General features: G+C 40.9%; 1 protein-coding gene across 45 annotated transcripts in view; it reads left to right on the top strand.

Moving 5' to 3' along the window:
• SORBS2 (sorbin and SH3 domain containing 2) overlaps positions 1 to 25,356 on the top strand; it is a 355,465-nt gene that overhangs the window by 115,280 nt on the left and 214,829 nt on the right. For 5 of the 45 annotated variants that reach the window (XM_043559077.1, XM_043559073.1, XM_043559066.1 and 2 more), the window contains exon 1: positions 14,078 to 14,762. The exons of 1 other annotated variant lie outside the window; for it this stretch is intronic. The gene's annotated coding sequence lies outside the window, so the exon portion shown is untranslated. Of the gene's footprint in view, positions 1 to 14,070; positions 14,763 to 25,356 lie in introns of those variants that run through there. 39 more of the 45 variants (XM_043558909.1, XM_043558931.1, XM_043558951.1 and 36 more) reach the window with 22 other exon arrangements.

The following is a 25,356-nucleotide window of genomic DNA, read 5'->3' as shown; positions in this document are numbered from 1 at the left end:
GTGCCTGGCACATCACAGAACTCAGAAATGTATTTGTTCGATATAGTAGCGTGATTTAATTCATCCCTTATCTTTCCTGTTCTCCCCACTAACGATGCAAGTTAGAAGAAAAGGGGGAAAATAGTACATGCTAATAGCCCTGATTTTGCAAGAGAGCCGTAATTTCAAATATGCTGAATTATTCTTGTCGATAAATTTGCTAATACCAGCTGACCCGATCAGCTTCTTTCGTTTCGAATGAAGACACGATGACTTATATATGAATAAGGTACAGGGCAAGAAAAAGAAACTATTCAAAAGAGAACTCAAGAAAGATTTCCATGACCGGGGCGCCTGGGTGGCGCAGTCGGTTGGGCGTCCGACTTCAGCCAGGTCACGATCTCGCGGTCCGTGAGTTCGAGCCCCGCGTCAGGCTCTGGGCTGATGGCTCGGAGCCTGGAGCCTGTTTCCGATTCTGTGTCTCCCTCTCTCTCTGCCCCTCCCCCGTTCATGCTCTGTCTCTCTCTGTCCCCAAAATTAAAAAAAAAAAAAAAAAAAAGATTTCCATGACCTGCAGACACACAGATTTACGTTAATCATAGACTGGTGTAACCTGAATAACAGGTGTAAATGGTCAATAAAGGCACATACCTCAGCCTGGTGAGTATACATGATGGGCTACTCTTGAAGAAAAAAATAGGTCCACTAAGGTGTGAATATAAAGCAAAACCGTAGGCAAAATCACCCTGGTTCTGAAGAATTGTTTGTTGTTAATTAAATGCATTGAGGTGGCAACGAATTTAAAAGAATTTGAGTCCACGTTTGATGAGGTATCGCTGGTTAAAATATTGCTGACTGAGTCTTGCTCCCCCACTTTGATTTTGCTGGAGTAAAATTCTTGTTTGGCTTGTTAAGCCATGGGCTTTCAACGCTTTCAGCCTAGCTTGTTTAATTAACTGCAGAAAGGCTCCCTGTGGTGACCTGGGCTATTTCACTTTGCAGGAGTTTTAGGTGAAGATATTGGGTAGCACAGAGAGGAAATCTTAAGTGAGCGAGGTCATTGCATCTGAGAGAAAATCAAAACCATTCTTCTTCCTTCTTCACAGTGGCCTTCGACTCAGTGCAGGGAACAGCTGGAAACACAAACTGTTTCATTCGCGTCAGGAGCAATTCTGTAGTTTGATTTTTAAGTGATGACTGTTGCCAGTAAAATAATCTGGAGTCTGAATTCTGATAATGCTTTCTTTTTCCACAGTTCTATGTGCAATACTCCAAAGCAATACCAAAGAGAATACCTTTATTCTAAGGTGCAGACACTATAATGAGAATGGTCAAAACAATTTAGCCAAAACAAATGGCAAAAACAAAGAAACAAGCAAACAAAAAACACCTTGGGAATGCCACCATTGCTTTTTTAAGCTGACTTTCAGTAATCTGACTCAAACAGAACCACCAGGAGTCTCTACATTTATAGGCAACCGATTAAGACAGTGCTTAAACAAGAAACTTAGTATAGTAGAAAGATTACGTGATTCTCTGACCTTGAAAGTCATGATTTTTCAAAGTCTGCCTTCTCATCTGTCAAGTAAAAATAATTCCTACTTGGCAAGGTCTACTATGAGGAACGGATTTAATATTTATAAAAACTGGGAGCATGGTGCCTGGTACACGGTAATCTGCTAAATAAATTACATGGACTATGATTACACTGTGCTTTGAAATTAGAAATGATTTCCAATACGCTAAAAACACAGAACAAAATGAATAAATAAAAAGTTGTCTTCTGTGTGCCTAATAATTCTCCGCAACTGTAAGCACCTTTGAAAGCTGCGATAACCACTTTAGATTACGGGTGGCCTGAAACCGCTAAAACCACTTGACCTATAACCAGAGGATTATATCTTCAAAGAGTCTGAATAAAGAAGCAACGCCTGTATTTGGAAACTCAATGAAATCATACATGTTTCCTCTCAAAAACTGACGGGTAGGGAACACTCAGAAGCCTGATCAATCTCAGAAATCTGCCTGCCTGAGCATCAGATTGCCTACTGCCCAGACGCGGGGGCGGGGAGTTGGAGATGAACTTTGAAGTGTAAGTATGGGTTTGGACGAGATTACTTGGGAAGAGTCTTCTGGAAAAAGCAATCAATCTGGAAGAGATTTGGTAGGATCTTTTTGACACATCAGATATATTCCTTTTTGTTACTGTTTCTTCCATTTGACAATGGTACATTCACTCTAAATCCAATAGAGGAAATTTCTAGGCAAATCAGTAAAGGAAAAAAGCATCCAAGTAAACATCTTGCTTGATGTTTTCCACCAATTTCCTGGGGATTCATTCATTTATCAATTCCTTTCAGTAGACTAATTAGCCATACTTCAGTTCTTTGCAGACCCAACCGTGAATAGAGACTGACAACTTTTTCCCCAAAAAGAATGGCAATTATAACATCATAACCGTTACGGGTTGAACTGTGTCTCCAAAAAGATATATTGATGTCCTAAGCCCCTAAACCTGAGAATGTGACCTTCTTTAAAAACAGGGCCTTTGCAGGTGTGATCAAGTTAAGATGAGGTCATAATGAATTAGGGCGGGCCCTACTCCAATGACTGGCATCCTTCTAAGAAAAGAGAAATTTGGACACAGATACACAGAGGGAAGATGATTATGGGAAGGTGGAAGAAGAGGTTGGAATTATACTGTCAGAAGCGAAGGGACACCAGAGATTTCTGGCAACCGCCGGAGGCTAGGTAGGGGGAAGGAAGGATCTTTCTCTAGGGCCTTCAGAGAGCATGGCTCTACTCACACTTAGATTTGGACTTCTAGCCTCCACCACTCTGAGAGAGGAAATTTCTGCGGTGTCTGTGGTGCTCTGTTCCAGCAGCCCCTAGGACTCCTGTTATCATCAGAACCATTTTGATGTAAAACATGAAGCTTGTGAAGTTTAAGCAATTGCCCGAGACGACCCAAGTAGTAACACGCACTCCTGACTGCATACGTGGAATAAGCTGTAGACTGTTCACTTACGGTTATTTCTCCTCAACGGCTGAACACATTTTGAGATAAAATTTAGTGAATTCTCTACTTGACCTTTACATCAAACCACAGGCAAATGAGTCTGACTCATGTGTTTAAAAAACTCGATTCCATAAATATCTGGCCTTGAAAAAGACCAACTCAACATTGTACATAATGCCTACATTCATTCTGGTCCTCTCTCCCCTTACTGTACTTTATGACCAACACTTTTTAGTCTCATGTGAACTTGAAAAGTCTCATAAAGTAGGCCCCGACTTTCTCATTGTTGTTGCTGTTTATTTAAATATAACAGGAGGGGTGTCCGGCTGGCTCCGTCAGAAGAGCATGTAATCTTGGGGTTGTGAGTTCGAGCCCCATGTTGGATGTAGAGATTAGTAAAATAAATAAATAGATATCTAGACAGATAAACAAATAAATAAATAAATAAAATGTGAACATCTTTTATGCCATAAATAAGAAAGTTCTAGCTTCAAAACTCCTTGCCTTCTCAGTTTTCAATGCTCAAATGCACTGTAAAAGTCTAAGAAAGGGACATGATTTTCAGGATTTCTCTCTCTCTCTCTCTCTCTCTCTCTCTCTCTTTTTTTTTGCTTGTGGTGCCCTTTTTGAATAGCCACTCACAGAACACACTTTTAAAAATATCATTCCATGGGGTGTCTGGGTGGCTCAGTTGGTTGAGCATCCGACTGCAGCTCAGGTCATGGTCTCTCATGAGTTCGAACCACGCATCAGGCTCTGTGCTGACAGCTCAGAGCCAGGAGCCTGCTTCAGATTCTGTGTCTCCCTCTCTCTCTTCCCCTCCCCTGCGCATGCTCTGTCTCTGTCTCTCAAAAATAATTAAATGCTAAAAAAATTTTTTTTAATTTTTTTTTTCAACGTTTATTTATTTTTGGGACAGAGAGAGACAGAGCATGAACGGGGGAGGGGCAGAGAGAGAGGGAGACACAGAATTGGAAACAGGCTCCAGGCTCGGAGCCATCAGCCCAGAGCCCGACGCGGGGCTCGAAATCACGGACCGCGAGATCGTGACCTGGATGAAGTCAGACACTTAACCGACTGCGCCACCCAGGCGCCCCTAAACAAATTTTTTTAAATATCATTCTACATAGTTATTTTTAAATAATTTTAATAGAACATCTTCCATGTAGAAGTACCATATCTATTTAATCAGTCCCTTATTATAGACATCAAGTAATCATTAATCAGTCCCTTATTATAGACATCAAGTAATCATTATCTTTAATGTATCCTTGCATACTTTGTAAAACTCCCATACTTTTGAAAATATCACAGCTTGATGATTCTAAGATGCACACTGTCTGCAATTTAACAGCCCAGGAAACAATGTATTTCTCAGCCTGGTAGCAACTGTGATACCCTTGTCCTGTGTATACGTCGTCGTAACTCACCAAATGTAAGAAAATACTGAAAACGTAAGTGGTACACTCACTTTAAGAAGTACTCCTTACACAATCACTCTCCTGATGCCATAGTGCAGGGCTTCTTAAACTTTGAGGGTCTTAGAATGTTCTGGAATAGCAACACAGAATACAAGAAGCCCAGGCTTGTTGAAATGGAACGCGGTCTATGCCTCTATTACCATTTTTCTGATTCAGATACATGCCAAACTTTGAAAATTACCAAGTAGATGATGATGGTGTGTGTTGGGGGGGGGCGGGGTTGGGAAGGGGGGGAGCATGAATCCCAATGTCCCTGATCTAAATTATCATTCAGAAAAGTTGAACCCTGAATATAAAAAATTTTTAGGAATAATTTAACTACTTCCACTTTCTTCATTTGTATGTGCAGTGGTAGAGGATGAAATGTAAATAATCACCTTTAAAAGAGCTCTCTCAACAAATGACAAAAATGCTAACGTAAAAAAGAACACTGTGACAATGTCATCGGCAAGTTTTCTCTTCTTTCTAGTGGAACATAAATACTGGCGTATCTAATGATTTGTGGGTCCTTCATTTTGTTGGCACTTCTTTTAGCGCCTAATATAATACCTTACACAAAGAACGGGCTCAACAAATATCTCATAAAAATAGGCAATAAGAGAAATCAAAACATAACACCCTATGAAAATATACTTCCATTAAAATATACTGCCTACATAAATGTGTTCCAAAGCTATCTTCCTAAAATACAAACACGATCACCTCTCTGTTCTTTTCAAACACCCTATGGTGGCTTCCCGTTTCCTGAAGGACAAACTCCAAGGTCCTTAATGAGGAGAACAAGGCATTTCACAAACTATCACACGTCTGCCTTTTCGGTCTCATCTCTTCTTGTGCCTGCCCCAGGCTGCACTTCAGCTGCATTCAACTCCTTGGGTTCCCCGAACTGCAAATTTGCTTTCCTGTCTCTGTGCTGCCCTGGAAATCCTATCCCTGATTTCCCGGACTAGCAGGCCCCTCTTTATCCTTTTGGCCCAGCTTCGGTACAGCCCCTTCATGCAGCTCAGGGACTAGCCATTTTCTCTTCTCCCATGACTGCCTGGATACAGTCCTACTGAAAGGCAAATCACATTGTAACATAACTACTTATTCACTTGTATTTTCTCCCACCCAGAATGTGAGCTGTAATTTAGTAATCTAACACCGGATGAGGTTCTTGGCATGTAGTACAGGATAAAGGAATGCTTGTTGGACTGAATCGAGGGATGGCCTTGGAGGAAGATACAATTCACCTGTGACTTCCCCCGCCGGCTCATTCATTCATTTGTTCATTCATCATATCTGTCTCTATACACCAGGTGCTGTGCTAAGCAATGGATATAGGGTGAAGACAAAACAAACGATCCCCGCTCTCCTGAAGTTCATAATCCCGGAGGACAGACAGAGTTTAAATAAATAAGAGCACAAGGAGAGTGTAACTGCACAACGTGCATTGTCTCCCCGTCACTGGGCCGCCCTAAAGCCCTGTCTGTGAGTGGTGTCGCTTTCAAAGTCCAGTTGTATACTTGAAGAAAAAGGTGAATCTTTCCTAAAAGGGCCACTCTGACACAAAACATGACTGATGACCCCTGGCTGATACCTGGCAGAGGGAGCTTGCTGCCTACCCACAATCGTTCCCCATTTCTTCTTCAATAATAGAACACTGATTTACCTAGGGCTACATGTGTCCAGCTCAAAGATGGCACTTTCGAACCTCACTTGTAACTGGGAATGGGCAACGAGGCATCAGTAGAAATGCTGGAGTTACGGAAAGGTTCTGTTCAAGAGGTCAACTCATAACGTGATAGGTCGATTATATCTTGATTTTAAAAAAGAACAAAAGGAGGCCGACTCGAGGGGAAAATGTGCCCCCCTGCACTCCTTTGCTTTTTCTTGCCTGGAACATGTACATGATGGCTGCGGTACAAGTAGCCATTCTAGACTGTGAATGTGCCTTAAGGATAGAAGCCACTTTCAAAAGATGGCAGAACAGAGACCCTGGGGCCAGCTTTCTACTAGCCTTGAACTTTTTGTCTCTCACTTTGGCATGGTCTTGTTTAAGCCCTGTAACTTGGGTTTACACGTATGCTCAGCCAATCCTAATCCTAACAGATACCGCGATAAAACTATTTCTCGTGTTTCCAAAGTTTGAACAATAACCTGAGTTTGTTTATAATTGCTGAGTTTAAAACCTTTTCATATATTACCTTACTTGATCCACATAAAAATCCTGTCAGAAAATCAGGGGATCCATTCATGCCACCTAATTTACGAAAGGACAGCCACCAACCCCCTCACGTATCTTAGACTTGGCTCATGCTATTCCCTTGGTTTATAGACTTTGTTACGTCGTTCCTTCATTAAGTCCTCCTCCTTATCCTTCAAGACGTAGTTTAGTATCAGCTCTTAGAAGAGTTTTCTTTATCCACCCTCATGCCCACAGTAAGTTAGCTGTGAAATGATTTTTGTGCTAATTTAAACCCACAAGGACTGTTTACAAAATTAATCTTCTTCCTCCGATGTACAAATTGTCCAAGACTATTCTCGCTCGTTACCAGTTTAAGGTAACTCGCCGGCAACTACGACCTGCGAGTCTTACTTTTGAGGACAAAGGAAACGAGTTCTGACTTGGGTAGGCGTGGTAAAAGAATTGCCATTCTTGATTATCATCCTAACGGGAAAAAATGAAGCCCCCGTCCAGGATTCCTCAAGATCACATGCTTTATTTTCCCAAGCTGTGTATGCTGTCACGGGTGGGCCTTTAACTGGGTATCTACCACATCCAGGCGTTTTTGTCTGGGGCGGGGGGGAGGGGTTGTTGTTTTTCAACCACTTTTCTCATTTGGCCATTGCAACCATTTCTCATATCGGGCAACCTCTCATTTGGGCGTTTCAACCAATTCTCACATCAGGCAGTCGGATTCTCAAACAGGTACCACATCAGGTATTATTACTCAGACCTCATCACATTATTTGTTCATTTGGACGAGTAAGTCAAAATTCTAACCGAACCATTCTAACCCCACGTGCTTGTAAAGGGGGTCGAGCCCCTCTGGCTGTCGTCTCTGTGAGATTTGCGCGTGTGGCTCCCGCGGGCTTCGGCGGCCGCCTCGTCAGAGTTGGCAGAAACGGCCCAGCTTTCACCTCGCGCCTCATGATGCGTTTCAGCGGCTCAGGTGAAAGCGGCAGCATTTGTTCCAAAACGCTTCTGGCCAGGTTGTGTTTGCCAAGGCTGATGTGTTTCGTCACGAATTCAACAACGCGGTGACGGCAGGGCCCCAAGGCTTTTCTGTGCGACCGGGCATCGTGGCCATGACCGCGGCCCGGAGGCCCCTGGGCGTCACTGTTTCCAGAGGAAACAATGGTTAAGTGGAAAAGGTCACCAGAGATACACTCCGTTGATCCTGGTCAGAGTGACTCTTGGAGAACAAAGTGTGGCCCCTCACAGCGGAGTGAAAGCAAGCAGCCTCCTCTTTCCAGGTCACTTTCCAAGCCTATCATTATGAAGTATAAACAACCAAATTCCGTGGGAGCAAGTGCGCTTTTTCTATATTGCTCACAGGCTCTCTGGCAACGCGGGCCTAAAAAGAAGCCCCGTATGATTTTCTTTGGCAGGAGCAAGCAAGACATATTTGTGTTTGGGCTCACCAGGGCTGGGAGGGGGGCTGCGGTGGGAGGGGCATGGAGAGTTCACCGTTCGCTAGCTTTTTCTTTTGCTATGGGCTAATGCTACAACTTTTCCCCCACCTGGTAGCGACGAGTATTAATGCCCGTTTTAAGATAAAGTTGTTCTTGTAAGCTACCGTGATTGGAGACGTCCATAAGCCCGGAGCTTGATAAACCTGAAATATTTGAAACAATGGTGTTATTATTAACCGGTCAAGACCAAGTTCTCCGGGTTTAGGCCTGGCCAAATCTTCTTCCTGTACGTCCTGCCACATCGTCCCTGTTCTTCACCTGGAGAGAATGTAGGACTCCAAGTGACTTTTGGTAATTGCTAATGCAATGTTCTTTTGTGGTGCACACATGTTATTTTTGGTGTTCATAGATACTCAGATTTTAAAACCAGTTTTATATGGCTGGCATTTATAGGCTTATCGTTCGCCCTTTGGTAGGGTTTTGTTCTTCTGTAATCATTTCCTCATTTTAATTTATTCAATAAGTAGTTTTCCAGGAAGCCTTCCCTCTGCTGGGTTTGTTTCGGTTTCTGGTACCTCTGATTTATCAAGGTCGTTCTGGATTCTTATCAAGGTCAGACTCTCTCAGAGGATATGAAGGCATCTGATCAATAGCCTGTGGGTCAGTCTGCTTCCCAGCATACTTTATTCTTAGCGGATGGAATCTTTTTTTTTTTTCTTTTTTTAAAAAAAAATTTTTTTTTCAACGTTTATTTATTTTTGGGACAGAGAGAGACAGAGCATGAACGGGGGAGGGGCACAGAGAGAGGGAGACACAGAATCGGAAGCAGGTTCCAGGCTCGGAGCCATCAGCCCAGAGCCTGACGCGAGATCGTGACCTGGCTGAAGTCGGACGCTTAACTGACTGCGCCACCCAGGCGCCCCCTTAGCGGATGGAATCTTAAAAATAAATCCAAATTGCTTTGCTGAGATATTCCAATCCTCTTTCTAATCCTGCCCAACGTAGTTGTCACCCTTCCCATCTTGGTCCCACGTAACAGTGTATTGTTCATTTCATTGCTAATGTAACGAAACATGCAAGATTTGAGAACAAACTTTAGCATATTCTATTCTATTTGTTGCTAGGAATTAGAAATTCAGTCTAAGCCTCATAATAGCGTGTGCTGTCCCATTAAACAAACCATGCTCCAATTCTATTCCCTAAGTTGTACAAAGAGCTTCTTTGTTACCCCAGGGACCCGATCCCTTGGTAGACTGTCACCCAGCTGTGGAAGCTGGAGGGATAGGTGAGGCTGCAGGAGAACATGTTGCTTTGATCCACAGTTATCTCGCTGATTTTTACAGTGGCGAGGGAACCAGATTAAGAAGGATTTCAACATGGGAACCAAGGGATAAGTGGCTTAATAACAGTAAAGCAGGAAATACAGGAAAATAACAGACTTCTTTCAATAAAGTACAAAATATTCCCGATACTTCCTACCAAAATGGTCTCTTAATAATGTTAATAATCATAATGATAATAACCACCTTAATCCGTCCCTAACTTATCAACTTGTAGCTTTAACTCTGATAGTTAGGCCCTCGTCAAGTAATCTTACCTTAAATCCGTTTGTGTTCTGAACACTCTCTTGTGTTTTTATTTTCATCCTTTTTTGAGAGCTTTTTACCTTGACAACAAAAATTTTCAACTTACAGAGAACTGGAAAGAATAGTAAAATAAACGAGAAATACCCTTCACCCAAGATTCACCAGGTATTGGTGTTTTCCTGTATTTTGCTAGCCCTCAGTAAACAAATCCATATCCATCCATCCATCCATCCATCCACGTATTTATCATTACAAGAGCTAAATTATACCATACATACACACACACTACAAATATACTTTTATGCATTATTATTCTTTCTGACGACTTAGGTGATGCTTCAACACGTCTCCGAAGAACTTTAACGCCACAACATAATCACCAAGTTATGGAAATCTAAAACGCAAACAACACTATTACCAAATACACAGTCCACATTCACATTCACCAGTTGTCTCAATGATGTACTTGATGCACCTGTTCCTGGCCCAGCCCCTGTTCCAGGGTCGCACACAGCCCTCCACTGGCCTCCTTGCCTCCTTCCATCTGTCCCAGCTCCTCGACCCTCTTTTTCCACTCGTGCTATGTACTATTTTAAACATGAGAGCGATATTAATTTTGCCAGGCACTTCTGCTGCCAACATTTGTTGCGATGAGATTTGTAGGACCTTAGGTTTTGTTTGGGAAAATCATTCTTCATAGGATGCCTGTAGTATTCAGTATTTTTCACACTGAAAAAAACATTCTGCATGGAGATTTTCACCCACTTCCAAAGAATAAAAACCAAAACAATTAGCAGTAGGAATTACTGGCTTCTCTTGGCATGCCAATGGATATCTTACCAAGTTCTAGTTATGTCATAAATTTAATTATAACACTTACATATATAAAACTTTTGAAAATGCTTTTAATGGCCATTTTGTTTAAAATTCCACATGAAGACAACAACCTCAACGGAGGAAAGAGGCTAAAAGGGATGGACAGGAAATGTATAGGAGGAGGTAACCCAAAAGATCATCAAACGTGAAGACATATTTAGGGGCAACTGGGTGGCTCAGTCAGTTAAAAGTCTGACTTCGGCTCAGGTCATGATCTCGCGGTTCGTGGGTTCAAGCCCCGCGTCGGGCTCTGTGCTGACAGCTCAGAGCCCGGAGCCTGCTATGGATTCTATTGTCTCCCTCGTTTTCTGCCCCTCCCTGACTCATGCTCGGCCTCTCTCTGTCTCTCAAAAATAAACGTTTAAAAAAATTTTTTTTTAACATGAAGAGATATGTAATTCTGTTAGTAATTAGAGAAACGCAAATTAAGACAATAACAAGCTATTACTCCGCACTATTGCACTGGCAAAAATTTTAAAGCAGTGTAATGCCAAGTGTCCTACCGTGGCTGATTGGAGCAAAGATTAGAATCTGACACAGAGCATTCTAGGTAGAAAGCTGCTGGCTATTTATGAAGCATCTCATTTGGCTCAGAAAGATGAGATGGAAAAATCCTATTCGTTCCCTGAAAATCTGTATTTAGCAAATTTTTTTTTTTTTTTAATGAACAAGTTAGGAGGGACAATGAATGTCAGAGACATGAAGTAGAGCAGAACCAGAAGGGTCACGACAGGCACGGTGGCCAGAGCTGGGAGGGGTAGGGCTTGGGGGAGGTGAAGAAGCCAAAGGGCGCAGAAATAACAGAGCTCCCCCACAGAGAGTGATATATAACAATTACTCAAGAGAGCATGAGGGACACCACGGGACATAGAAATTAGCCTCAGTTCCTGCCAGTCTTTTACTCGGAGTAGCTTGAGTGTTTTCCAGTTCTCTTTTGGGGGAGTGGCATCTGGGGACATAGTGACGCAAGAACATACAAGATTTTTTAAAAAGAAGACCCTCAAAATTCCCAAGGAAAATGGCTAAAAATATTCTTACACCTAGCCAAAGAATCAGTCACAGGTAGGTGTGGAATGAAGACATTTTCGGACCTACAATGCAAAGAAAACCCACCGTAAAACACAAAATGAACTAAGATGTTTCTTAATAACTTTTTCTTTAAATTTTTTTTAGTTAACATATGGTGCAATATTGGTTTCAGGAGTGATAACTTTTTTAGCATGCCAACATTTAATCAAAATCACTTAAATTTTTCTGAAGTTATAATACTGACAAAGGTGTGATATTGAAAAGGTGGATTGAAACACAGACTTCACACTCTCCAGTCATTCAGCACATGTTCAGACAGTGTTTTAGGTCCTCGTCCAAATTGTTTTAAGATCCTGAAATATCTTAAAGTTATAATTAAGGGGCGCCTGGGTGGCTCAGTCAGTTAAGCCTTGATCACCGCTCAGGTCACAAGCTCATGGTTTGTGGGTCTGAGCCCCACGTCGGGCTCCACGCTGACAGTGCAGAGCCTGCTTGGGATTCTCTGTCTCCATCACTGTCTCTCTCAGCCCCTCCCCCGCTTGCTCCCTCTCTCTCTCTCAAAATAAAGAAATACACATTTAAAAAAAGAAAATTAAAACATGGACGGCAAGTAAGACACGGGTGGACAAGGTTGGCTTTTGGGGACGTGACAGAGCAGAAGAGTCAGACATGGAAGGGCGTAGCTAACAAGTCAACGGGACGCAAAGAGTATGGCAACAGTAGAGGAACATCCCAGGTACGGCAGAAGCATGGCGGAGGCCCCTGCGTACTCTGCCTGGGAGTGTCATGGGCGGGGTGGTCTATTTGAGCAAGGTGCTGACAGATTATGTAGATTATGTAGATTATGACAGGTTATGTAGGCAGATTTGGATGGAGGTCAAAGGTACTGGGCAGCTAAAATCTGGTTGAGAAGCTTTGAGGTAGCAGGGCCATCTGCTAGACAGGGAAGCAAGAAATAGGAGTAATGCCAGGTTACTGAAACGTGAGGAGTGAAGAGCGGATTATGAGGCGGAAGTTGAAGGGAGGGGCAAGTTCAAGGTGCCACACGCTGAAAGTAACTGAAGGGAAGGTAACTTAAATGAGAACTGGTGAGCAGGCCTAAAACAATATGGAGTCACGAGGACTGTACCAAGCAGAAAGGCCCATCCCCTAGATCTGTTAACCCTGAGGTGGCTCAAACCTACCAGACGTGAATGTGGTTGGAGAGGGAAGGGAAATGGGGTCACCAAATCTGCATCCACGAGGTTCGTAGCATACTAACGCTGGTGAATTGCTACGGAAGGCAAGTGTGCCGCTGGGGGTAGGGAAATGAAATACTGGGAAAATACTAAATCAATGACTACTAACAAATGAAGCATCTACATTTACCAATCCAAAGTGTTAGCGTGGCTCTTTCAAACAGGTTGCTAGACATGAAAAAAATGGGATGGTGTCTTAGAAATACATCACATAGACCGAGACCGATGACAGTATTGAAGAGAAGAGTGGGGATTTTGCAGAAAATATAAACGGTTCACAGCGTTAATCATGGGAAATTCCCAAAGGGGGTGACATTTTGAGGAAGGATGGGGTGTGATCCATCTAACAGAGAAAGTAAATCTATTCCTGCTTTGGAGATAATGTGTAAAGCAAAAGGTTTTTAATTTGGTTTGGATTGTTAAAGTATTTTTCAATTAAAAATAAGTTATAATTAGGTTCAATTAAATAAGTTATAATAGTTAAATGAAAAATAAGTTATAATCATTTTCTGCAATAGGAAAGGGGAATTTTTAAAATTCTATCTTAAATTGTATAATACATCAAAATATATTCAAATAACTAGATGCATGAAATCCATAAAATATCCTTATGTGATTTGGTTGTTGTTGGGCCTATATAATGAGTTGTAGGGCTTTGTTTCAATCACGTGGCTACAAGCTCATCATTTAAAAACACAAAGTATAGGGGTGCCTGGGTGGCTCAGTCCATCAAGCGGCCGACTTCGGCTCAGGTCATAATCCTGCAGTTTGTAGGTCGGAGCCCCAGGTCAAGCTCTGTGCTCAAAACACAGAGCTTGGAGCCTGCTTCAGGTTCTGCGTTTCCCTCTCTCTCTACCCCTCCCCAACTCACGGTCTGTCTCTCTCTCTCTCAAAAATAAAAAAAACAATTTTTTTAAACAATAAAAATAAACAAAAACACAAAGTCTAACTGCCCATATCTGCCAATCTCCCTTACGCCCATTCGATGATGTGAAGGTAGAATCTGTTTTGACAATGGTTCCCATTAGCGTCTCTACAGTGACTTACATGTTATTAACCTGGAAAGACCCGAATCCATCTACCGAGAAGGGCTTCCCTTTCTCAATTTCACATGGAGCACTGGCTCATCTAGCAAAAGTTCCTCACGAAAGCTGAAAACTCAGAGCACTTTTGCTATCGGTGAAACATTTAGAAAGACACCGGAAGCTACCCTCCGCGAAAAATGATGAGTTTGGTGAAAAGAAATTAACAAGCTGTGTCGGTGTGCCGCACATGATCAGCCATGCCTGCTGTCTAAGTCTGTCTGTTGGTTGTTGCCATGACTACGAAAAGCCAGTGGAGCCCAATGAGCTGTCTGCAGCAGTGCTGAGAGGGCCAGCCATTTTACTTATGGAAAACCGTGTGGCATATTCTGCTGAGCTTCGCCCTGGAAGAAGCATTTTCGAAAGATCCGTTCAGAGAAGAGAGAAGAAATGGGCAGGCTAGCACGCAGTTATTACGGCCAAGCATGCCCGCGAGCTGCCGTTTGGACAAGCTGTTGCCTGCTGTTCCCATGAGCTGATTGGAGAAAGTGGAAGGCAGAGCGATCATGCTGCATATCTGCTATCAGACGGCAGAAGAGGGTTTTGTCTTGGGCAGGCAAGCTTCCCCTGCAATGTTATCGCAGCTGCTCTCTAGCTGCTTATCCTGAAAACTAGTGACCCCAAAGGAGGGCGTTACCATCTGCGAACGGCGGTCCTGTGCGCGGCTGCTGCATATGAGCCGCAGGTCTGAAGAAGCAGGTGTGTGCACCGATGGGCACAGGACTGTAACGCAGGCGGGCGCTCTCGGGTGTACCTGCTTCCTGTTAACAGATTGTTGGCTCGCAGAGAATCTGCCTACACGCTGAGACCGAGGCTGGGAAGGAGGTCCCTGCGTATCCGCTTGACTGACAGAGGTAAGCTTCTTTGCCCTTTTTTTTTTTTTAAAGCAATGCATAACAATAATTTGGAGCAAAACTTAACCTCAAAGATTTACACTCATTGTGCTTTCTGGATTTCCCAGAGAAGCATGCACATACACACACACTCATACACACACACACACACACACACACACACACACACACACACACATTTCCATAAAATAGTGTCAGAAACAGAGTTGTTATAGTGACTTGGGCTCCAGAAATTGTATGACAAAAAAAAAAAAATTACAATATGCCTCGGAGTTTAAGATATTTAGTGTTGTAACAAACCATGACAGCTTGTTGTTCTGGACTGTCTTCATAACCAACAACCTTTCTCCCTTATACACAATGGATCCTTTTATTAACTACACTTTGACATATATTAAGAGAACTACATGGAAAATCAGCAGTGTGAAAATTATGGAGCATTTCTGAAGCTTCATAAATGATTTCTTTAACAGCCCTTAACAGCACACCCACGTATACATTTCAATCAAGGAATTCCGTTCCCTATTTAGGTCACAACAGCCAGTGGATTTTGCACTTGCTTATTTTGAGCTTAGAGTCGTGGCGTGCCGTTTGATTTACTTCAGGGTAGTTGCAAAGCAAACGGTGTAGATATTGGAAGCGGCTCACACTTCCTTTCCTAGTATCATGCATGCCACGCTAGCCCAGAGCACAACACCCCCATTGTGCTCCCCACCCCCCCACCCCCCCCACCCCACCCCCCACCCCCCGGCTCAGCATCCAAGGAAAGAAAGGAAGTGAGAGCTCTGCATTGAGTTCAAGCACGGCTATATAGTATGTGCCGGTAAACTTCTTCTATTGCCCAATTTTTCTCCCAAGCGGATAGGTTTCAGAGACAGAGACCGAAACCAAACACACTGCACACCTCCTGCAAACACTAACGTTTGCTGCGGATGTTTGTTGTCACTAGCACAGACTTTGGATTGCAGGACGAGTTGCCCCATAGTGAGTATTTCTTTGATTGAGAGTCTCTGAGGAACAGAGCTGTTTCTGTGCATTGAAATGGGTCGGTCAAATCAAAAGCATTGAGAAGGAAATGACCAAATAATGATTAAATTCGGCTTCAACAACATTCCTGCTTTCCCTAAGTCAACTCTATTGTTGGTTCGACCAAGGTATCAGATCGTTTACAATGCTACTGAAAATATTTCATGCAAAACATTTTGTTGGAAGCTTTGAATAAAAAGCTCTACCGAAGACTGAGGCTACCATGAAATGTAAAATAAAGAATATCTGAGAGCTCCTCCTAAGAAATGTATTTTTATTGCTTCCTTTTTCCCCAAAATACGGATGACATGGGAATCACCTTTATTAATTAAGTATAATATAATTTTTATTGCTACATATGGGCATACGTCACCTGTTTCACAGAGACAGCAATGGCAAAAGCCCTCCAGTAAGTGACTTATAAAGTAGAGGGATAATATTTTTCAAAACTTATGTTCTAAATGTCACCGGAAGATACAAAGACACAGACTGAGCAAACTCAGTCTAGGGAATCACGTTCAAACATTTAATAGTGAGAACGAATAGGAATAATGCCTATTTGTTGCATGTGAGGCGTTGTATGGAATAAAATGGAAGTGACAGCATTGTACTCCACTCATGTTTAGCTTTCAAAGGAAAGCTACATGAACAGACTTAGTTTTGAGCTAAATTCTGTAAATAAAAATATCAGCCAAGGAAGTGTTTCTGTTACAACAGAATAAAAGGTAGAGGGAGCTTCTCTCCAATTTAATTCCTTTTAGAACTTTGCACAAAAAGAAAAAAACGCTTAGAATTAGCACAGCGAAAAGACCTGCAACAAGAAAACAATTTTGTATTCGTTTTTCTTCGAGTGGCCGTGAGACGAACAGTCTGCGGAATACCTGAGGTGCACCTGCTGCCGCGCCTTCTGCCTTCGTGGGGGCACCATGCGCGAGGGGACCCTTGGCTCACGGGAGGGGTGACACACAAACTTTATACCTGTGCTATTTTTCCCTACATTAATAACCTTTAAAGGCGATATGCTACAAAAGATTAGCATTCTAAGTCCACTGGTGCACGGCACATCTACACAGTTATTAATTCAACAACTTTAAGAACCACATACAGAGATGTAATACCTATCTTTCAAAACCACCCCTTAGCTTTTGTCTATTTACGTATCCTTACTTTCTGCCACTTCCCAGATCACTTGCTAGCAATATCAAATACTTTGTAATTTCCCAAATGCACTATGCCAAACTTTTTTTTTAATGTTGTTTTTTGTTTTGGTTTTTTGGAGAGAGAGAGGGCACGAGCAGGGAAGGGGCAGAGAGAAAGGGAGACGCAGAATCCTGAGCAGGCTCCAGGCTCTGAGCTGTCAGCACAGAGCCCGACGCCAGGGCTCCAACTCATGAACCTTGAGATCAGGACCTGAGCCAAAGCCGGACGCTTAACCGACTGAGCCACCCAGGTGCTCCACGATACCAAACTTTGGCAAAGCCTCTGTACAGCCTTTTCTTTAAATCTCCCCAAAGTGGCAGCCACCTGTCATGTATCCTTCAAAATGTAGCCAGGATGTCTCCCCAGATGCTTCCTCACTTTCTCCTTCGCCTACATCTGAATCTTATGTCTGTAGTTCTGTTCCCTGTACCGTACTGCATCCTGTCTCTGCTCACAGGCTCCCAGAGTTTTATTGACCCATCAATGTACTTTGCCCAGTGTCTAGAACTTGGCATTTAGTCATTGTCCCGGTAACCTCAAACTTCACTATTTTCGTATTAGTTACTGTAAATACAGACTTGATCTCAAAACAGAAAACCTATTATATATTATACTACCTTATCAGAGAAACTCAAGATATTGAAAAGTAGCAATGAGTCTCTAATTTCCCTCATGATGAAAAGATGGCTTCAGGGCCACAATGTGATAAAAGCTATAAATGTCCTATATCAGCAATTTTTGAGGAATGATTTTACAAAATGTAAACTTTAAACAGAAATGGCTTGAAAGCTTTAGTAACTAGAAGATGCTGGGTTTTTTTATTTACAGGTATTATGAATTTGCAGGGGTAAGTAAGTATAGTAAGTATTCCTATTAGAAGTTCCTTCTAAAATCAGACCATTTAAGATTAATATTGAATTGCTGATAATTGATAATTATAACGAAGATACTTATGGAATTATTTTTCATACTGAAGCTGGAAGAAAGTAGAGGTCATGAACTGGAAAGAGACCAAGTAATTGACATAGAACCTATAATTGCAGAATTTCTTTTAATTTTCCTAAATAAGCCTAAATGATTACTGGTAATCACTGGTTACGTTAGGCTTACATTAGGCTACAACTTGGGCTCCTGGGTGAACCTGTTAGTATCTCTGTTAATATACACATACTTCTGGTTATACAGACTTCCCACACTTTTACTATACTATATGGCATGATAATCATTTTTTTTATTTAGGCCTAAAGGTTTATAGCCTTTTTATGAAAAAGTTGACACAATGCTGTAATCAAAAATAAGAATGGATTAGGAATTTTACTAAGAAGAATTTAATATATATTACTTTGTGTCCACAATAACCATGTTGAAGGCAAAAGTTGTATTTAATATTATATGAAATTTGTGCATAAATTAGCAAAGATTAGGAAGTTTCAAATATCCAAATGTTTGAAATAGAAATCAAAACATTTAGAAAAATCACTTAAGTTCAGGTTTCTAGGGGCGCCTGGGAGGCTCAGTTGAGTGACCGACTTCGGCTCAGGTGATGATATCACAGTTCATGGGTTCAAGCCCCACATCGGGCTCTGTGCTGATGGCTCAGAGCCCGGAGCCTGCTTTGGATTCTGTGTCTCCCTTTCTCTCTCTGCCCCTCCCCCCACTCACACTCTGTCTCTCTCTCTCTCAAAAATAAATAAACATTAAAAAATTTAAAAAAAAATTCAGGTTTCTGCACTTTTTCACATTATGATTCAGCAATGACTTTTATAATAAGTATAAAATAAATGGCAACTCTTAATTGTCATGCTGTCCTTTTAAGGCTTACTTTGGCTATCTTCCAGCTGATTTTAATGTATAGCATGCTAATTAAAAGTGTAAGATGATATCGGTTCTATTCATCTTAAAGACCTAAGCACATTTAATCAGCTATTTTAAATCGTCCATAGTAATTAGACTTCAGGAAACATGATTCTGTAGTATTTCTACATCATTTTTAGTATTTTCTATTTTAAGTAAGTTATATTTTGAAGGCCTAAATGATTTATAACTACATTTGATATTAAAATGAGTCTGTTCTTGTTGCAGTTTATAATAAAGTATTAGAATATTTTATTGTATTAGCTATTTTTTCAAAATGTTCCCCAAACTAATGATTTCTTTATGGATATGTATGTCAAATTCTAAATGATCACTGCAAAAACTTGTATGGTGATTTTCCAAATCTCTTTACCTCGTTTCTGAAAAAGTTAAGACATGTGCCTTTAGCCTTAAGGAAACACCTCCGTAGCTACCGAGTTCCCATATTGACAATTAAGAACTCTTATTCCAGCTTAAGGTTAATTAAGATCATCTTATTTAAGTGACAGAGAACCAGCAAAGACAAGTTTCCTTGTCCGTGGTTTTTTTTTTTTTTTTTTCTTAAGTTTTAACAGCGTGACATAGCGATCTGGAACTATACTTTCTTGTCTCCTAGTCTTCAACACAGAAATGTCTATTTCACCAGCTAGGAATTTTAGCCAAAAGACAGTGGTTTCCTCCTTCCCCATGCAGGTCAGGTAGGCATATGTCCAGCGTTGATAATGCACCTTTAAAAAGCATTATTTGAAAGAAAAACAAAAAGGTTTTCACTTTTCTTAAATCTAACTAAAGATCTCACTTTCAAGGGAAATTTTCCTACCCCCCCCCAAATAATAATAACATAGCAGTATTATCATTATAGTTCCTAATTTATTTTTACATCCATGTTACAATTTAAGGAAAATTTATTTTTAATCGAGTACAGTATCTGAAAGTTTCAGTGCTTTTTAAATTTTGTATGGTTGTCTACTTTTTTTTTTTTTTTAATTTTTTTTTTTCAACGTTTATTTATTTTTGGGACAGAGAGAGACAGAGCATGAACGGGGGACGGGCAGAGAGAGACAGGGAGACACAGAATCGGAAACAGGCTCCAGGCTCTGAGCCATCAGCCCAGAGCCCGACGCGGGGCTCGAACTCGCGGACCGCGAGATCGTGACCTGGCTGAAGTCGGCCGCTTAACCGACTGCGCCACCCAGGCGCCCCTGTTGTCTACTTTTTAAATGCTTTACTTTCTATTTAACCTAGACATTCAATCTTTTGACTTTGTTTATGTTTTCTCAATTGTCAGCATAAATTGCGAATCAAAAATACTTTATCGTGATCAATTATATCCTCATTGATTGGAGAGTGAGTCCAATCAATGTAATAATAATTCTTCATTTTGGATTCTTTTCCTCATAATTTTTTTTCAGGAATGTGAGGAACAGCCTAAAACCTGCAGGCTCTAAACCTCCTGATGTTCTCTTCAGAACAGTGGTTAAAAGGCTCGGCCATAAGGAATCCAAAAAACGACAGCAAAAATAAGCTTGTAACCAAGCTTTGCAGCACTTGTTAAAATTCTCTAAGAGTGCAAGCAGGGAATGGCATGAGGAATGGTGTTTTTGTTTTAATGCACAGAAAAAGCATCTGCAAATGAGACATTCTAAAGAATTATTATCGGCCATGCTGTAGAGAATGTATCTGTGTAAATAGTCATCCTGTCCTCCTCTAAAAAGTTGAAGTCCCTGTACCGTCTTCTAAGTGGGGAAAGTTAGCTTCTTGAAAGACATTTGCCCTCTATGAATATGAAGGTGACCATGGTAGAGACAGCAGCCCTTTGATCAAAACAAAACAAAACTGAAAACAAAACATGCACATGCCTTTGACTTTGTGGGGAATCATCTACCATCTGGTGACAAGTCAGCTACTTCTGGCTCCTAAGACTGTAGTAATATCAGATCATAATGCTTTATAAGGTTTCCTACACTTAACATTACTAATCCAAAAAAGCAACACTTGGTGGCTTAAAAGGGAGCTATTTCGTAGATTATCAAGATGCCTTCACATCTAAGTGTTTCAATTCTCTGTGTTTAAGTTAACAAAGGAAAAAATATCGGGTAACAATTTCATCCGTCCTGGGCTAATTGTGTCATCTGGTGAACAGTTTGAGCCCTCTCTGAAACGAGTGTACCTAATTTGTCAGATACATAATTGCAGTATAGTAAATATTATATACTATATCCTGTGGGGATAAGCAACTTCTAAAAGCATTTGCCTCTCAATATCTAGATTTAAAAATTTACCTGGCATAGCATTATTAGTAGCAAGGATGATTACTAGTAGTGAAGATTAAAAAAACCTGATAACCACTTAGTTGTTCTGGAATGGTGTGAATAAACTTGCGTTGTTTGATATACCTTGAGCACTGGCTTGAACTGTTTAGGTAGCAGAAGTCAACGAGGACGCAGAAAGTAACACGAGCTAGCAGGAGGAAAAGCGCCAGGTTGCTTGGGCAGAGCGAGTTACAGGGAAAACGTGGCTTGCTTTAGAAGAGCGGCTGGAACATTGCAGGCATGCAGCAAACAGGTCAACATATGAAATATGCAGTCGGTATTTGTTGAATGATAAATGGCTCATAGTGATCAGTTCTTCCCTGTGTTGTGCTAATGCTGCTTGAATTCAGAGACAAAGTAATAATTTACAACAACTATGATTTTTCTGAAATCAGAAAATAAAATGACATAAAGAGAAACATATTTAACATCAATAAAAAACATCACAATTTTAGAAAACGCTATTACTTTAAAAACTAAATTACAGGGGCGCCTGGGTGGCGCAGTCGGTTAAGCGTCCGACTTCAGCCAGGTCACGATCTCGCGGTGCGCGAGTTCGAGCCCCGCGTCAGGCTCTGGGCTGATGGCTCAGAGCCTGGAGCCTGTTTCCGATTCTTTGTCTCCCTCTCTCTCTGCCCCTCCCCCGTTCATGCTCTCTCTCTCTGTCCCAAAAATAAATAAACGTTGAAAAAAAAAATGTAAAAAAAAAAAAAATTAAATTACAGTCTTCCTGGTGAGAAGCACTGTATTTAATAATTCTGTAAAACAAGAGTGGAACCAGAAGCTTAGATAAAGCTCAAATGTAACACATCGTTTGGTGAATAATTCAGACCAAGAAAAATTGATTTCTACTCTTCACTTTCTTAAAGCCTCTGGTTATAATCGCATTCATCAAGCAATATGACCAACTAAAGTTAAATTTTTCCTTTTTATTTTTTTTTTTTAAATTTTTTTTTCAACATTTATTTATTTTTGGGACAGAGAGAGACAGAGCATGAACGGGGGTGGGGCAGAGAGAGAGGGAGACACAGAATCGGAAACAGGCTCCAGGCTCCGAGCCATCAGCCCAGAGCCTGACGCGGGGCTCGAACTCACGGACCGCGAGATCGTGACCTGGCTGAAGTCGGACACTTAACCGACTGCGCCACCCAGGCGCCCTAAATTTTTCCTTTTTAAATAAGCCTAAGAGAGAAAGTTTAAACCTAAAATTACAAAATTTAAGATCTTTATTTTGAGGCTTTAAAATACAGTTAAATAGAGGAGCACCTGGGTGGCTCAGTCGGGTGAGTGCCTGACCAGCTCGGGACATGATCTCATAGTTCATGAGTTCGAGCCCCACGTCGGGCTCTGTGCTGACAGCTCAGAGCCTGGAGCCTGCTTTCGATTCTGTGTCTCCCTCTCTCTCTGCCCCTGCTGCTCACACCGTCTCCCTCTCTCTCAAAAATAGATAAACATTAAAAAAAAAAAAAAAAAAAAAAAAAAATATATATATATATATATATATATATATATAGTTAAATAGAGAATTCAGGATAGAAAAAGGGATCAGTCTGGGAGATATTTTCAATTTAAAAACTGTAAGAGCTGAGGGGAGCGTGGGTGGCTTAGTCGGTTAAGTGTCCCACTTTGGCTCAGGTCATGACCTCACGGTTCATGGGTTTGAGTCCCACATGGGGCTCTGTGCTGACAGCTCAGCACCTGGAGCCTGCTTTGCATTCTGTGTCTCCCTCTCTCTTTGACCCTTCCCTACTTGTGCTCTGTCTCTGTCTTTCAAAAATAAACGTTAAAAAGTTAAAAAAAAAAAAAAAACACATAAGAGCTAGAAGACTTTACATGGTAATCAAAGTATCTGCTTCTGATTAAACCTAAGAACACAATAAAAACCCGAACAACCAGATTCCAATAAACAGAAAAAATTATTCCATTTATTCAATCCAAAAGGTGTTGATAATATCAAATTGTATAGAGTTTAGTCTGTGTTAGGTACTATCCCAAGAGCTTTACACATGTTGCCTTGTAATGAAGGATCCGGGAAATTACAAAACTTCCAAGGTCATTTTAATTGGGATTTTCCAGAAGTATTCAAATGATCTTAAATCACTTCCCAGAGATTTAATAAACAACACACTGAGTTGCTACTTCTTAGATGCTCTCATCCCACTTAGTACTCTATATTTCTTTTATTTCATTTTTATGAAGTTTTTGTATATGTCTAATCTTTCTGTGCAAAAGTAAACTCCATGAGAGAGCAACAGAGTTTTATTTCTATTTTTACCACCATCATCTTGTCACATGTATGACCAAGAGTAAATGAAGTAAAGGATGATTAGCCCAAGTAGGCAGTTATATCATATGTCAACAAATAATATTCACACCAAAGAAAATGGATGTAGTCAAATTCATATATACTGTCTGTTATTCCATGTAACCTCCATCATGAGAGGGGCACCTGGGCTCAGTCGGTTAAGCATCCAACTCCAGATTTCAGTTCAGGTCATGATCTCATGGTGCGTGAGTTCAAGCCCTACATTGGACTCTGTGCTGACAGTGCGGAGCCTGCTTGGGATTCTCTCTCACTCTCTCTCTGTCTCTCTCTCTCTCTGTGCCTCCCCCACTCATGTTTGCTCTCTCTCTCTCTAAAAATAAATAAATAAACTTCCAAGAAAGAAAAAAAAAATCATGAGAAAATTAATTCAGTCCGCACATCCTTAGTGTTTGTTTGCTTCTTTGTTTTGTTTTTTGAATTGTTTGGTTGGTTTTAGTTAGAATGTTTTTCATGTAAAACACTCAGTTAAATGTCAGAACAATCCTTTTTAAGTCATCAGACTCCTCAACAGAGGAAACACAATCTAAAATGATCTGGCTCATTTAAACCACTATAGACTTCTTCCCTGATGTAACCTCCTAAACAACCTAACTATATGTTAGTTGTCTATGACAGTCAAGAAAACAATAAAAATGTAGGAAAGCATAGCTACCTCCTTTACCGTAAAAACCATTATTCATTTGTTGAAAATATATCTGTTTTGGGAAAAGGGCTTTTTTAGGTCAGTAATTCAGATGAATGGTAATGTATCCTGAATTCTTTGAAACTGACTTTATTTAGAAACATGACTTTTTACATGATATGTGGTCTGAAAGCTGATTATATCACTGGCTTCCTTTCTACCAGAGATTTAATTTTATAAGACTAACATAACTGATTGACTTCTGTAATAATGACTTTTTTCTTGAATTAAAAAAACAAACAACTTCCTTCTGCAGTTCACAAAGGGTTTTGAACATATTTTAAATTATTTTCTAGATTTATTGGCAGCAGAGAGGACTTCCATCGCCCTCATTATATAAATAAAAGCAAATGACAATCAAAGCCCTAAACAATCTAGTTTAGTTTGAAAATCACCTTCCTTTGACACAAAGTCCCAAAGGTCCCTTCAGGGGGGACATGCGCCTCATATATTGGCAGTTCTCCGGTAAAATAATTGAACTTGATCCATATGTTATCACATGGTGCATTAATGCATTATAATCATTTTGAAGGCTACATTTTGCTTCCTTTGAAATGAATTGGGAAAACATACCCTCAAAACTCTGGTTCACTCTTCTTGGCACTGATATTTCACTATGCAACTGTCAAGAACTAAAAGATTATGATCATAAAATTATGTTTCCTGGGGAATGTTCCATTCACGAACTGCCTCACTCCCAGACTCCTCAGTCATTTTATTGCATTTCGCTTCTGAGTCTGTGAGAAGAGATGCTAGGTTTCTACCATCCAGATTAAAACCGGAAAGAGGAGCGAGCAGGAGCTTCTGAAATAGGACCTAAAAGGACCCTGGTCCTCCAAGTATTTGTTATCAGATGGGGTCATGCAACCAACTTCTGAGTTTAGCAGAAATTAGTGGAAGTATTGGTTTGAAATCTTCATGTTCTGATTTCCAACCAAAAGCAAAGCAGTTTTGAGAAATCTCTACGCATTCTATCTAAAGCATCTCCGAGAGTGAGAATATTTTATCTTGGCCAAACAGAATGGTCAAATTATTAATTGATCAGTGTATTCTTTTGGGAAATAAAGTCAGAATTTCATCCGGCAAGTATAATGCCACATGACAAATGGTTTTAAAATTATCATCAAATTATATTTGGCCAATAAATACAACAGGGCCACGAGTTTCTAACTGCCAAGAGGAGCGGGATATCTG

Source organism: Prionailurus bengalensis, chromosome B1 (assembly GCF_016509475.1).
Source record: "Prionailurus bengalensis isolate Pbe53 chromosome B1, Fcat_Pben_1.1_paternal_pri, whole genome shotgun sequence".
NCBI classification, from domain to species: Eukaryota; Metazoa; Chordata; class Mammalia; order Carnivora; family Felidae; genus Prionailurus; species Prionailurus bengalensis.
This window is presented reverse-complemented; position numbering and strand designations above follow the sequence as displayed.